Raw genomic sequence first — 16028 nt, 5'->3', positions numbered from 1 at the left:
TTGAAGTTTCAGCTCATGTTTTATTTTTCCCTTCATGAGACACAACCAGAAAAATGTATAATAAAAGAACTAAGTTATGAAGGCATACAGACTGTCAGAAAGCAGATTTACTGAAATTAAATACATCTACACAAAATATGAGCCCATAAATACATATGTTACATGTAATATGTTATATATATGTAACGCATATATGTAATATGTGTAGTATATATGTTTATGTAGTATATATGTGTAATATGTTATATGTGTTTATATATACACACACACATATAAACACACACACACAAGTCCCTTAAGCATGAAGAAAGTTCTAGCAGAAAATAGATATTTAAAAAGTCACCAAAAACAGAATGGTCATTCCTGACTATACTCATGTTTACTTTAGTCAAAAGCATATACTTAAAAAAAAAGAAAAAGAAGAAAGAATTTGTCTAAATTTACCAAGTTAATCATTTCATTTAAACAGCAAATAAGCATCAATGAGTCAGTCATTCCACAGTCATTAAAAACTCATATATTATTTGTACTATCAAATATTAACCATCTTTGGGCAAAGTACAAGGATAGTAACATGGAGTCTGCACCCTCATATGGGTATCACCTAGGTGGGGAGAGAATAATGTATTTCAATAAGGGAGGAAGGAAATGACAAAAAAGAATATATTAAATGCCACATTCTGAGAAAACAAGCAGGTATGTGATAGGGAGTTCATAAAATCTTACAGGCCTAGATCTACAATTAAAATCACTGAGCTTTAAACATCTTTCAGCACACCTATGAAGGAAGTGAGGAGCCGGAAGGTTGAAGGTCCTGGTTTGTACTCACAGAGGCCAGTTGTGACAGTCAGGCTAAGACCTCACATCTCCTGTGACCAGCTAAGTGTTCTTTCCATTAGAAAGGAGCCTTTAGAAGGCTAAGGAAAATCAACTAAAACACAGAAAAGAAATTAAGATACAAACAAGGCCTAAGTCTTGAGGGAGGACAGTGCTCAGTCAAGCTAGGACAAAATGCAAAGACATAAAGAAGCGGACTTCTTGACATTATTTTTTATGGTACACACTGCACAGTGATTGGTTTAGTCACAAGGAAGTTTTTCCATGGTCTCAGATTTCTGTTTGGTTTTGTTTTCTCCAAATTGTTTCAAACAATCTGAATTATTAGCAGCAAACTTTTTTAAATGTCACCATTTTTTTCTGCACAAATAGCAAGTACACTATATTTCAACAACTTCCTGTTACTACACAAAGTTTCCTTACGAGATATAGAAGTTAAAACCACATAAACCCACACTAAGTGGAACTCTACTATGTGAAACCATTTCAGAATGATTAGGGTAACTCTAGTATACTCCACCTAGCTGTTATTTAAGGGACTGCTTTTCAACTTACTATGGTCCTCAAAATGTTACACATAGAGTTACAATATGATCCGGCAAGTCCAGTCCTAGATATATAAACCCAAGTGAAATGAAAACATATGTCCACACAAAAAAAATATGAGATAGGAGACCCGCAGGACTTGTTTTCTGGTCACAACCCTACTGGTCAAAACAGGATCTGGCCCAGACAGGATGAAGTGAAAAAACAGGCAGTCATCCAACGATGGCAAGGAAAGCAATCCCTAGCTGCCCTCATTGTCCATTAGCATAAGACACTCCCACCAGCACCACGACAGTTTATAAATGCCACGGCAATGACCTGGAAGTTACCAACCCCTTCCTTGGCAAGGGCCTGGAAGTTATGGCTCCTTTCCTAGAAAGTTCTAAATAACCTGCCCCTTAATTTGCATGTAATTGAAAGTAGGTTTAAGTAAGTATAAGTGCAACTGCCAAGAGACCATACGTTGCCTACTGTGGGCCTGCTGCCTATGAGTTAGCCCTGTTCCGCAAGGAACTGTACTGCTCAATAAATGACTGCTGTCACTGGCTCACCCTTAAATTCTTTCCTGGGTAAAGCCAAGAATCCTCCTGGGTTAAGCCTCAATTTGGGGGCTCACTTGTCCTGCATCAATAGCAGCACTATTCATAATAAAGGTGGAAACAACCCAAATAGCCTTCACTTGTTGAACAGATAAACAAAAGTGGCATATCTATCAGTAGACACTATACTAAAAAAAAAAGAGCAAGAGAGAGAGATGAGGTACTGACACATGCTACAATATAGATGGACTTTGAAAACACTATGCTAAGTGAAAAAAGCCAATCATTAACGGCCACATAGTAAATGATTTCATTCATATGAAATGCCCAGACCAGACAAAGCTACAGAGACAGAGAGTAGATCAGCGGTTCCCTAGGGCTGGGGTTAGGGGGACCGTGGGAATGTGAGGTGTACTAATTAGTACAAAGCTTATGAAGGGGGGGGTTCTAAAATTAGACAGTGGTGATGGTTGCACAGCTCTGTGAACAGTCTAAAAACAATTGACTTATACAGTTTAAATGAGTGAATTGTATATGTGAATTATATTTCAAAACAAAAAAATAATAATATGTTACTTAGCTGAGAGATTACCAAGACATGAACAACTAACCAATTCTGCCCTGGAAGCCATGAATGCCGAAGGAAAAGAGAAACTGTGAGGATACCCATCGCCTTACAAATTCGAAACAAGAACAAACACAAGCAAAGCAAGAGAACAAAAAGGGACCAAAAACTAAAGAGTGAAATCACTGAACAAAAAAACACTAGACAAAAATACATCAAAATGTTACCAATGGCTGTCCCTGCATAGTGAGACTATAGTTTTTCCTCCCTCCCTTACTTTATTTTCCAAATTGTGTGCAACTAGTATTATTTTTACATATTAACAAAAAATATCCCAGCAACATCTGTTCCGAAGACAAAAATCAGAAGTTGGAATTTCTTATATTAAAGGACTGGACAAAAGTCCATCACTAACATACGTATCACTGAGGGTAGCATTAGCCACTAACATAAAGTATAAAATTTGAATTATACAATGTTAAATGGGTCCAATGTTTTTCATATATATAAAAGTTGATATTCAGACATTAATCTTTTTTTCTAATATAAAATTATTGATATTCACTGGAAGGCATAAAATACCACTGTTTCAGAGGAGGGCATCCAATAAGTCATTTGACTGGACAAGGAATAAAATGCTTTCCTTCATGTTTCATATTATATCAATTATTTTTTCTTTTCTTGAGACAGAGTCTCACTCTGTCACTCAGGTTGGAAGGCAGTGGTATGATCTTGGCTCACTGCAACCTCCACCTCCTGGGTTCAACTGATCCTCCCACCTGAGCCTCCCAAGTAGCTGGGACCACAAGCGTGGGGCACCATGCCCAGCCAATTTTTTTTTTGTTGTTGTATTTTTTGATAGAGACAGGGTTTCACCATGTTGACCACCGCACTCAGCCTACAATCAAATCTTTAAAACACAAACTGCTCATATTCTTTACAAAATCTATAGTTATGTCATTATCTTTAATAAAAGACTTTTTTAAAGTTACAGATTAATGCAAACTGAATGAACACACCACCATTTTGCCAAATAAAACAAAGACATCTGTTACCAAAGCACTGAGGGTTTGGTCTAGGTCCCTGCTGCTTGCAGCACAGAAAGCCAATCACTGAGATGAGTATTGCCAGAGAAAAAGGCTTTAAGTGGATGTGCAGCAAAGGAGATGGGAGATCAGTCTCAAATTCACCTTCTTGCCCTACTAGAATCAGGAGTTTATAAGCAGGAAAGAAATGTAACTACACACACACACACACACACACACACACACACAGAGAGAGAGAGAGAGAGAGAGAGAGAGAGAGAACAAAACAAAAAATGGAATTAGGGAGTGGTAAGGAAGAGGAGACGGTCAACAGGCAGCAGGTGCTTGGGTCGGTCAATCATGACGGGTGAAGAGGCTGGTGTCTCACTGTCCAGATACAGTGATTTGGTAAGTTTCAGTTCTCTTTATACTATCTGGGAGGCCTGATGGTTGGTTTCCTGAAAAAGTAACTCAGATAAGACAACAGTAACTTTCTCGGGTTTTAAGCCTGGGAGGGTCAATTTCTATGTTTATTCAAAAGAAACTATAAAATCAGTTCCACGGGACAAGTGGGCTGGTTTCACATCTGTCATTCATATTATTTTTTCTTTTAACAGATACAAGCAAAATGATGAAAATATTTAAATCAGTTTCCCTCTTACAACCTGTTCTTCACATAGCAAAGGGTAGTTTACCCACAATGATTCATGAAATGTCTTCAAAGGTTTGGCCCCCTAAATCTGTCTACTATGTATAAGTATTTTTCTGCAGAGAGGATCCCTAACATTTTTCAGAAGTGTTTGTAACTAAAAAGAGTTACGGCACTATTGCTTTAGAAAAACAATTCAGCGGCAGCCAAAGACAGTCTTCTGCTAGAAACAAATTCTAGAGACGTGCTTAACTCTCATAAAACTATACTGTGTAATTTTCATTCATGAAACAAGCTTATCTAGGCAATGAGGTAGAGCCACAGATAAAGCATATATAGTCACTATTCTACAAAATAACTCTAACCTGAGAAGTCAAAAAACCATGAAGTACTGAAGAAAAAGTAGAAATAAAAGATCTATTTCTTATATATATATTATAGGTAGTATTATTTTGTTTCTACTTATTGGCATTAGATTTTGTTTATTAAATACTTGAGATGTTTTCATGATTAACATATCATAATATGAATGGAATCAAATAATTTTTTATTCAAAGCATTTCTGATTGAATTCTATCAACTAAGGAATTCTGTGTGAATGTTACTAATGTTAATAAAATGGGTGGGTTTTTTTTACTTATTCTCAAAGACAATGGCTTTATATAAAAGTATATTTTGTACAAATAGTAACAGGGTTAATTACTGAAACATCTGCTTGGCTATTAAAATGCTGACCCTTTTATTCTCTAGATTTACAAAAATCAAAGTTAAGTAACAGATGGAGAATGACCATACAACTCTATTTATCTTAAAGTGTTTCATGTAGCACATTCTTACCATTAATAAATAAAAACATATAGTTAATGTGAGTGCCAATAAAAAGACTTTATTTGGTAATAAAATCTCATGAAGGCTTAAGAAAGGTAACTGGTACTCATAGGATTTTTTAAAAATTATTTATAGGGGCCGGGCGCAGTGGCTCAAGCCTGTAATCCCAGCACTTTGGGAGGCCGAGACGGGCAGATCACGAGGTCAGGAGATCGACACCATCCTGGCCAACATGGTGAAACCCCATCTCTACTAAAAAAACACAAAAAACTAGCTGGGCGTGGTGGCGGGCGCCTGTAGTCCCAGCTACTCAGGAGGCTGAGGCTGAAAGGAGCTGGGCACATTCCTCAGACCCGGGCTCAAAACTCCCTGAGCCTAGCACAAACACATCCCATCCTCCCATCCCACCACCATATATCTCTCAAACTCCCTGAGCCCAGTATAAACACCACCTGGAAAGTCTCCGATAAGGGGACAGCCGTTCAAGGTTACTGAAAGCGCAGGAGCCAAAAGAATTTCTTTGTTCCCCTACAACTTTCGGGCTATAAAAAGCAAACGCTCGCATTGTTCAGGGCCCTCTTGTATACTGTGTAAAGGAGGGACCAAGTTCGAACTTGTAGTAAAGATCCTTGCCGCTTGGCTTTGACTCTGGACTCTGGTGGTCTTCTTTGGGGAACAAACAGTCTAGGCATAACAAGGCAGGAGAATGGCGTGAACCCAGGAGGCGGAGCTTGCAGTGAGCTGAGATCCGGCCACTGCACTCCAGCCTGGGCGACAGAGCGATAATCTGTCTCAAAAAAATAAATAAATAAATAAATAAAATAAAATAATTTATAGGATATACAGATGTAACTCTTTGATGGACAAAAAGAGACTTTTCAGAACAGTATAATCATTAAAATACTATGGAAGACATCCTTGAAAATCTGATCAATCTAAAAACCACATTGCCTATACAATCATATACCATGGAAATTCAGAGTTCAAAGAGGCTTTAGAGATAACTTAGTCCACTGGCTTGCAAACTTCTGGACCATGAAACTCTTCATCCAAAAATCCCACCAAGAAGTCTCATATAAAACAAGTAAAAACACAGCAGCAGGCTGGGAGCGGTGGCTCACTCCTGTAATCCCAGCACTTTGGGAGGCCAAGGTGGGTGGATCACCTGAGGTCAGGAGTTCGAGACAAGCCTGGCCAACATGGAGAAACCCCGTCTCTACTAAAAACACAAAAAATTAGCCAGGCGTGACGGCGGGCACCTGTAATTCCAGCTACTCGGGTGACTGAGGCAGGAGAATAGCCTAAACCCAGTAGGCGGAGGTTGCAGTGGACCAAGACTGCACCACTGTACTCCAGCCTGGGCAATAAGAGCAAAACTCCGTCTCCAAAAACAACAACAACACAACACAGTCTCTATTTCAGAGCCCAATCCCACTCCTCACCTCTGCCAGGACCTCTCCTTCTTAGAGGTGTTAAAGAACATCATCTGAAATCAGTGGCCCAGGTAAACCCTTTCTATTCTAGATGAGGTAAGAGATCAGATTCACTTTTGACAGTTTATTTTCCTTACTGCTAAGAAAATTTTTATCCAAGCCGGGCGCGGTGGCTCACGCCTGTAATCCCAGCACTTTGGGAGGCCGAGGCGGGCGGATCACAAGGTCAGGAGATCGAGACCACGGTGAAACCCCGTCTCTACTAAAAATACAAAAAATTAGCCAGGCGCAGTGGCGGGCACCTGTAGTCCCAGCTACTCGGGAGGCTGGGGCAGGAGAATGGCGTGAACCCAGGAGGCGGAGCTTGCAGTGAGCCAGGATCCCGCCACTGCACTCCAGCTTGGGCGACAGAGCAAGACTCCGTCTCAAAAAAAAAAAAAAAAAAAAAGAAAATTTTTATCCAGACTGCCTGGTAGTTGTTTTACATCTTATATAATCTTCATTTAAAGTTAGTCACAAACACATAACTTTAGAGATAGAAGGAGCCTAAGGGCAGGCTTCCCACTCTCAGTATGGTCTCTCCAGTCTACTCTACCTGTATTAAAATTGGTTGCATTAAAAATGAGTACTTTTTCAGAAATCATTAAAAGACATGGAAGAAAAGAGAAATACCGTATAAAAAACTTTACATGCAATATTCCAATTCTCACAACTCTGTAAGGTGGTGAACCATATATCCATTTTACAGATGCAGAAAGTGAGTTCAGAAACATTTAAACATGCCCACGAGAGAGGATAAAGTAAGAAACCATGAGAGAGGATAAAGTGAGAAACCATGAGAGAGGATAAAGTAAGAAACCGTGAGAGAGGATAAAGTAAGAAACCCGTTAGGCAGGCATTTGGGGTGGGCCCTTGCTTGTTAAAACTCCTTCAAACAAAAAAGCCTGAAAATCAAACTGCAGGCCCCACATAAGAAAGAGCCCATGTCCTTCAATGGAATGCTTACTCTGCGAACCCAAAACCCTTTGGACACATTTCCCTCTCCTTGGCATGCCTTAGTCTCTTACTTTTCATCTACTGACATATGTCTACCTTTCTGTAATTAGCCACAGGCTAAGTCTTCATTTATATAGGGTGAATCATCACTTCAGCCCCTGATTGGTCCCAGGCCAAGCTTTCACTTCAGCCCCTGACTGGTCCCAGGCCAAGGTCCTGGGCCGAGCCTCCACCTCTGCCTCCAATTCTTTACACTAACATACCTCTAAGTGGTGCTTTCTCCAAAATAGCCTGCAGACCAGTCAGCATATTCCTCGTCTTTCCAGTCCATAAAATCCCTGGATCAGCCTCACAGCTGGCAACCCTCTTTCAGGTCCCCTCTCAGTTGTAGAGAGTTTTTCTCTTTCGCTTATTAAAACTTTTGCTCCAACCTCACCCTCGGTGTCCATGCTCCTTAATTTTCTTGGTCGTGAGACAAAGAACTCTGGGTAACACCTCAAACAAGACTGCTTCACCTAGACCATATAACTGGCAAGCAGCAGAGACAGGATTTAAACCTACATCCATTTAACTCCAAATCCTGAACTGTTTCCAATAAACAACTTTACATTTGTGTAGCACAAATTCCAGGCTATGAAAGAAAGGAGGACTCCACGGTGCAGGCAGAGAAAAATGCCATATATTGTTCAAAATAGTATCAGAGTGACAGTTATCTACTAATATGAATACCCTAAGTTACTGGCATTGCTGAAATGAGGTGATGAAGAGTATGGCTGACAATGCATTAAAAAATAAGAAGAAACAAAGTAACAAGAAGACCAACAAAGCTAAGCTCAGTTTAAATTAATGAGGCCTAGATTATGAATGTAAAGAAAGTTTTAAAAATAACTATTCAAAGAATCAACAATGAGAAATTGAATCACTAAACTTAAGCAAAAGCATTAAGTCCAAAAGTGAATGAGAAAAAAATTTGTCAGAGGCTGCTACAAATGAGTAAATTACAATTTATTTACAACAAAATTATTTACAAAAGAGTAAAATGTTTTTCAGATATTTAACAAAATGCTACAAAAATAGTTATTAACACACAGTCTACCATTCTTAATAAAAACTCAGTTTTTCTCTAAAAGATTTTTATCCTTGATTATACCTAGAATCCTGATAAAAAAGCAATTCAGTGTAAAGGTTAAAAAATATAAAAAGTTAAGCTACTTAAATTCTACATAACTAATAATTACAAAAGCAACATTCTAGAAGTTATTGGGGATGGCATTTCTCCAAGAAATTAAATGAGTTAGTGGGATTAAAGTAAAAAGGAACTGGTATTAGGGTTGCCTTGTATTGTGTTTACTCCAAGCACTTTGGTTTATATCAGAAAATGTGGAGTCTAGAGAATATATACAGGGCATCTTCCCTAAGTATCAGTTTTACTATATTTTGGAAAGAATACTTTTACCTTCATACACAAGCACATAAATTAGATCATAAAAGTCTCATGAAACTTACAATCTAGCAGAGGAATCTAATTCTGAAATAAGTAAATAGTGACATTGTAATAAGGGCTATGAAAGCTATAACAAGAGTTGTATGCTCTTACAGGAAGGCCAGAAATAATAACAGTAGTAGAGCTAAAGTAGAGAAGTTTTGTTTTGGTTTTCAGCTTTTGTTTATGGGTTTATTGGGGGCTGCCTAGGTGGAGATAGGGCTGAAGAAAGCAGAGTGTGTATGGTATCCCACATCCCTGGGCAGGTAGGTGTTTGTTAGATTCAAGGAACTGAAATGAGATTCAGATAAGCATTTTTAATAATAAAAAATAGGACCATAATATCTTTATAACTCTAGAGAGGGAGGATGCTAGGCTTAACATTAATCCATTGCATTTGCATATGACACATTACATAGAGTTTACAAATCACTTTCCATTACACTCTCATTTGACCTTTGCGGCAACCTACAAGACAGAAAAGGTAGGAATTTTACAAACAAAAAAATGGGTTTGTGCCCAAGTCATAAAGCCAGATAATGGAAGCACTGGAGGTATCGCTGATCCTACTGAACATCCTCTAGTTATCATATGCGTGTCCACATGTCCACCACCTATACAATACCCGGAAGAAAGACCCCAAGAAACTCCACTAACTGAGAGGCTACTCTGTGCCAAGGACAGAATCAGAGGCAAAAGGTACAGTGAGCTGGCCTTACCCTACAGGATTCCCGCAACCAACTAATTCAGAAAGAGGGATCCCAATATGGTTTGGGTCTGTGTCCTCACCCAAATCTCGTGTCGAATTCCAATCCCCAATGTTGGAAGAGGGGCCTGGTGGGAGGTGACTGGATCATGGAGACAGATTTTCCCCTTGCTGTTCTCATAATAATAAGTTCTCATGATATCTCGTTGTTTATAAAAATGTGTAGCACTTCCCCCTTTCTCTCTCTTCCTCCTGCTCCGGCCATGTAAGACAATCCAGCTTCCCCTTTGCCTTCTGCCAAGATTGTAAGTTTTCTGAGACACCCCCAGCCACGCTTCCTGTACAGCCTGTGGCACCATGAGCCAATTAAACCTCTTTTCTTTATAAATTACCCAGTCTCAGATAGTTCTTCACAGCAATGCAAGAACAGACTAATACAGACCCCAATATATTATGTGTATCTCCACAGCAGTCAAGAATAATACATAACCACCTATCTCATCAAAAAACAAAAAATGTTTTCATGTAAATCTTTAGAAAAACCATGAGGCAAAGAAGTTTGATACCTACTGACTGCTTAGACTTATACTCCAGGACTCACACTCTACTAACAACCACACCTGTGTAATCCATCCAACACCCTCTCCTCTGTCCTTTCACCCCCACCCTTACTTTCTTTACCTATGAAATGAGAAGACTGGGGCTCCATTGGTGGTTCTCAACAAAATGGCACTACCCATCTAAGAGCATTTTGGAATCTGTTGGTGATTTTTCTTTCCTTTTTTTTTTTTTTTTTTAACTTCTAGCATAATCATACCTTATATTGCATTTTAAATTACATTCCTTTCATTTTTCCTTTATATTGCAATTAGAGAATTATTACTATATTGATTCTTTTTTTATGGGGTAAAAATTTTCATTAGGAATTTCATTTCAGGACACTGAGAGTATTAGAGTATTAGTAAGGAGAGTATTAGAAATATTTAATATGAAAGGGGGGCTATGGATTAGACAGAATTAAACATTAACAGACTAGATGGTCTTGAAGGTTCTTTCCAGTTCTATAATTTACTGATTTTATGAATATTTTGAGCACAAATAATGAGACAAAGAACACTGATAAAGAGAGTGTACATAATGATTTGTGGGCAAGAACAAAAAATCCTAAATCTGCTTCTGCACTTGATTAAATAATTAAATTTGTAGGAAAGCAATTACATCTTACTGCCTAAAATATTACATAGCAGAATACTATGTACTTTACTTTTAAGAAAAGATTAAAATGTCAAAAGCAAAATGATCTTATAATAGGAACTGACAAACCCAAGTTCAAAAGGAAGTTCTGGGATTGGCAAAGATTCAGCCCATATGTCCCAATGATCAATTTAAAAAAAAAAAAAAAAAAAATCACACTTCATGGAATGGTTATATTGTGAACCAAACCTGGAATCATTAAGATAAACATATAGATTTAATATACTTCCCTCCACTCCCAAACAGAGAAATTGGTGATACATTTCAAAAAAAATATCAAAAATGATTAAAACAGAAAGATGAAGCTTTGAGGATCAACTGATCAATTTTTCCATGGGAAGAGCACGGGAGAGAATACAGAAATTAAGAAGACATGGCACCCCTTGAGCAAGCCAACATTCCAAAGCTACTGTAGATGTTTTTTTGTTTTTTTTTTTTAAAAAAATAAATAAATAAATAGAATGCCTACTATAGGTTAGGCACCCCCCATACACACACTTACATATATGTATGTATACTTATATTTACAGGTTTATATTTTTGGATATCATAACACTTAATAATCATAACCTTTCAAGGCAGATATTACTGTCCACTTTCACTTAGGAACAATATGAGGTTAAAAGACAATACAGGGATTTCCAGCTATCAGGACCATGTGAAACAAGTCTTTCAAAAATAAGCCTAAAAGCCTCTGAAGAAAAAAGCTGTCGAAATTTACACAAACTTGACTCTGTAGAAGAGTTCTGCTAAACTTCACCCACTGACTTAATATTATATATGAAACTATTTTGGTTTTGGTTTTGGTCTTTTTGTTTTTTGGTTTTAAGACAGGGTCTCGCTCTGTCACCCAGGCTGGAGTGCAGTGGCGCAATCATAGCTCACTGCAACCTCAAACTCCTGGACTCCAGTGATCCTCCTGCCTCATCATCCTGAACAGCTGTGACAACAGGCACACACCATCATAACCTGGCCAATTTTTTTTTTTATTTTTCTATTTTATTTATTTTTAACTACTTAGTTGGTTATTGAGTTATTGGACTGACTGATTGTAGAGATGGGAGGATCTCACTATGTTGACCAGGCTGGTCTTGAACGCTTGGCCTCAAGAGATCCTACCACCTCGGCCTCTCAAAGTGCTGGGTTATAGGCACGAGCCACTTTGCCCAGTCAAAACTACTTTTTAAATAACTAATGCCTCTATGTACTAAGAACTTCCATGATCATTACCTAATTTGATATTTCAACATTTTATCTTAGTTGGTATCATATTTAAGATATTCATCTGATTTGACAGCCCCCATTATTCTAGTCCATAAAGGAAGAAGAAAAAAGATCAGTGGTACCAGGGGTTAGGGAGAGAATGTGACAATAAAGGGATAGCACAAGGAGTTTTCTAGAGCGACAGAACTGTTCTGTATCTCGACTAGAGTTGGGGGTTACACAACTACACATATATTAACATTTACTGATGTATGTCAAAAGAAAAAAAAGTCAGTTAAAAAAATTTAACTGCACTTCTTTAACAGCATGATCTAGAACATACTTGGTATGAGAATATTCCTCCTGGACTTCATTTGCTTTCAATGCCACAGTTTTTAGCTCATGAAATAAAATGACTTTGTAGAAATACTTCAGTCCTCTGATTGTTCAGTTTTTTATGTACGTTCTCATGAAACAGTTGCCAATTTATTTTTTAAAACATCACTAAGTTCTACTGATATATCAACATTTTAAAAATCCAAGTTATAACAAAGTCAGACTTCACAAAAGTTACTGCCTTCCAAATTTCCTTGAGCTCCACTATATGAAAGTCTGTATTAAATAATAAGAAAGTCTATTTTAAGTCTCTGCTCACAACCATTTCAATCTTAGGAGGGAGGGAGACAAAATTTACTGAGTATCTACCTCCACGTGTGTGTCAGACATCACTGCAACTGTCTTGCTTCACTAGACAATCTCACCACCCCTGGGAGGGCGGTGCCTTTCCAGTTTTACAAACAAAAAACATGGGGTTCAGTAGGTTAAACAATGTAGCCCACGGGTCTGGGCTAATAAGGTAGTGGTGCCAAAATAAGCCAGAGCTTTTTTAAAAAGAGCTAATTTTAATGTGCCCCAAAAATAAGGGGATAAATTTACAGTATGTGGAAATGTATAAATGAAATTCACAGTCAGTGCAAAATACTGATTTGTCATCTCTAAAAATAGACAACTGTCAAGTTATTTGCTATGTGATAAAAATTCTTCCAACCAAGAAATCTGAGATTATGCTAACAAGTCAATTTCATGCACTAGATTTTACTAGTAACAAAGAAAGCAAGCTCTTCAGTATTGCTTATTACCAAGAACTAAAAATATCTAGCATTTTAGGTCAAGAACATAACTTATTAGTGATGTTCATCACATAAGCAGTAACTCAAGGAAAAAGTATCCTATACCCAAAGGGTTTTTTTTTTTTTTCTTTTCTGTTTTTCTGCCCCCAACTCTTAACTTCTTAAGGAGTCCAAACTCCTACTGTTAAAATTCAAGGTCTTCTACAGCCTGGCCCCAAGTTAATTTTTGAAATTTCCTCTAACTATTCAGCTTCTTAACGCTATACTCAAGCCACAGCTGAATTCTTTCTATTGCCCAAGCTCAATTTATACCTCATGTCTAAGCATCTGCTCATATACCCGCTTTACTCCTCTTAAGGAAATTCAACCCCATCCTACAAGACCAGCTCAATTCTCTCTTCCTACAGTAACCCTACCCAAACCATCAGTTCAAAAAAGTCTCCTTCTTTCCCTAGAAGTATAAGACTTATCTATTCATAACGTACATAGTGTTATTGTGTAAAACTGATATTTATCTCACTTTTTTTCATGTATGTTTTATTTCTACACGTCAGAGACCTGTTACATCTATTCTTGTATGATCCTTACCTACTGGGTAGCCAGAAAATGTGTATTTTTTAAAATTTTAGGTTACAAGTTAAATAAGATGGTACTTAAATATATGTATTGATACATATGATATATAAATGCCTAATGTATGCTCAACCTAGACATAGCATTACAGTTTCCCTTTAGGAATAAAACCATTTAAAACACACATTTTTTATCTTTTTTGCAATTAAAGGTTCTAAGCAGAGTAAATCCAACAACAAATTCCTATATTCCCTTTTCTTATCACTAATTTAAATTATTATTTGGCCATGTACATTTCTCCCAGAAAGTACAGTTACACCATCTACATATAACATACAAAAGTTGTGGAGTACTACCAGAAATGCAATTAATAGGCTAAAATTAAGGCATAAACAACCAGCCTTAGAAGTGGTAGCTACAAATAAATATTCACTCTTGGGAAATTAAAAATAAATCTACAAGCAAAATATAAATACAAGCTGGTACTAAGGCCATCTGCTAAGCTTTTAAATTCTAGTGGGTTATCTATGCACATACTACCATATGAAATAATGAGAGTCAGAAATACAGTAAATCATAAGGTCACCTAGTTTAATAAGGCAATATGACACAATGGTTGACAGCACAGGCTCTGGAGGCAAACTATACAGACCCTGTCTAACTCCATTACTCACTCCACTAACAATGTAGCCTTAAAAGCAAGTTAACAACCTCACTGTGCCTCCATGAGTAATAACAGTACCTACCTCAGGATAAGTATTGAGTTAATATATGTAAAGTGCTTAGAAGAGTGGCTGGTATATGGTAAGTGCTCAATAAATATACTACTGAATTACACATGGCACTAATATATTTACTGTTTCAATTAATATATTTTATCAAACATATACTTTTATCCATGGCCAATATATTTACAGATGTACTTGGGTTTACCAGATACCTACTATCTTCTATTTCACCAGATGAGTTTCCTTCCCATATAAACTATACCTTCTTTCTCATTTAGGACTTTCTACAATAGCAATATCCAACAGAAATATAATGTAAGCCACAACCGTAATTTTAATTCTTCTAGTTGCTATGTTTTTTAAAAGTAAATAATATATTTAACCTAGTATGTCTAAAATGTTATCATTTCAACATGTAATCAATCCAAAATAAATTAACAAGACACTGTACATTTATTTTTTCATACTAAGTCTTTGAAATCTGGTGTGTATTTTACACTTACAACATATCTCAATTTGACTAGCCACATCACAAATAGTCAGTGCTATGTATTAGTCTAGTAGATGCCATATTGGACAGTGCTGCTTAATATACTTCTGCACATAGCTGTGTATACTGCATACTGATGACAACAAAAGTAAATATTCCATGCTGTATTAAATTTGTTGAAAACAAGTAACAATTTGGTATTATAATTCAAAATCTTAGACTTTTCAAACAGGAAGCATTTAAAGTACCTAGTTTCTCAAAACTCTACTTTACAGATGAAGAAACCCAGAGAAGTAAAATAATTTAGTGTATTGTAAGGGTTACCAGGAAAATTTCCTTTTTTGAGTCCTAAGTCTTCCTACAATCAAACTCCTCTTCAAAATCAGGGTAGCCCTGGGCCGGGCACAGTGGCTCGCACCTATAATCCCAGCACTTTGGGAGGCCGAGGCAGGCAGATCACGAGGTCAGGAGATCGAGACCATCCTGGCTAACATGGTGAAACCCCGTCTCTACTAAAAAAAATACAAAAAATGAGCTGGACCTGGTGGCACGCACCTGTAGTCCCAGCTACTTGGGAGGCTGAGGCAGGACAATCACTTGAACTCAGGAGGTGGAGCTTGCAGTGAGCCGAGACGGCGCCACTGCACTCCAGCCTGGGCGACAGAGTGAGACTCCATCTCAAAAAAAAAAAAAAAAAAAAAATCAGGGTAGCCCCTAAATTAGCTAAGACTGTGGTCAGACTATCCAGGTTTGAAGCCTAGCTTGGCCACTTAGTAAGTGAAATTTCCAACCTGTTACTTCCTCAGTTGTAAAAAAATAGGGGTGATAATAGCAGTACCTACACATCAAGGGGTTGTGAAAATCAGATGAGTTAATACATATAAAGTATTTGGAACAGCAACTGGTGCAGAGTACACATACTGAGTAAATGCTGGTTATTATTAGTTATTAAAAGGAGGCTGGTATAGCTAGATTAAGACACTTCAGTTTGGATTTAGACACAAACGCTTCACGTGAAGTTTAAGAGTGTGACCAGTTTTTTG

General features: G+C 37.5%; 1 protein-coding gene across 13 annotated transcripts in view; it reads right to left on the bottom strand.

Annotated features, from left to right (window-relative positions):
* Window positions 1-16028, bottom strand: part of LOC105479704 (lysocardiolipin acyltransferase 1) — a 232971-nt gene that overhangs the window by 164793 nt on the left and 52150 nt on the right. The gene's annotated exons all lie outside the window — the stretch shown is intronic.

This window comes from Macaca nemestrina, chromosome 13 (assembly GCF_043159975.1).
Source record: "Macaca nemestrina isolate mMacNem1 chromosome 13, mMacNem.hap1, whole genome shotgun sequence".
NCBI lineage: Eukaryota > Metazoa > Chordata > Mammalia > Primates > Cercopithecidae > Macaca > Macaca nemestrina.
This window is presented reverse-complemented; position numbering and strand designations above follow the sequence as displayed.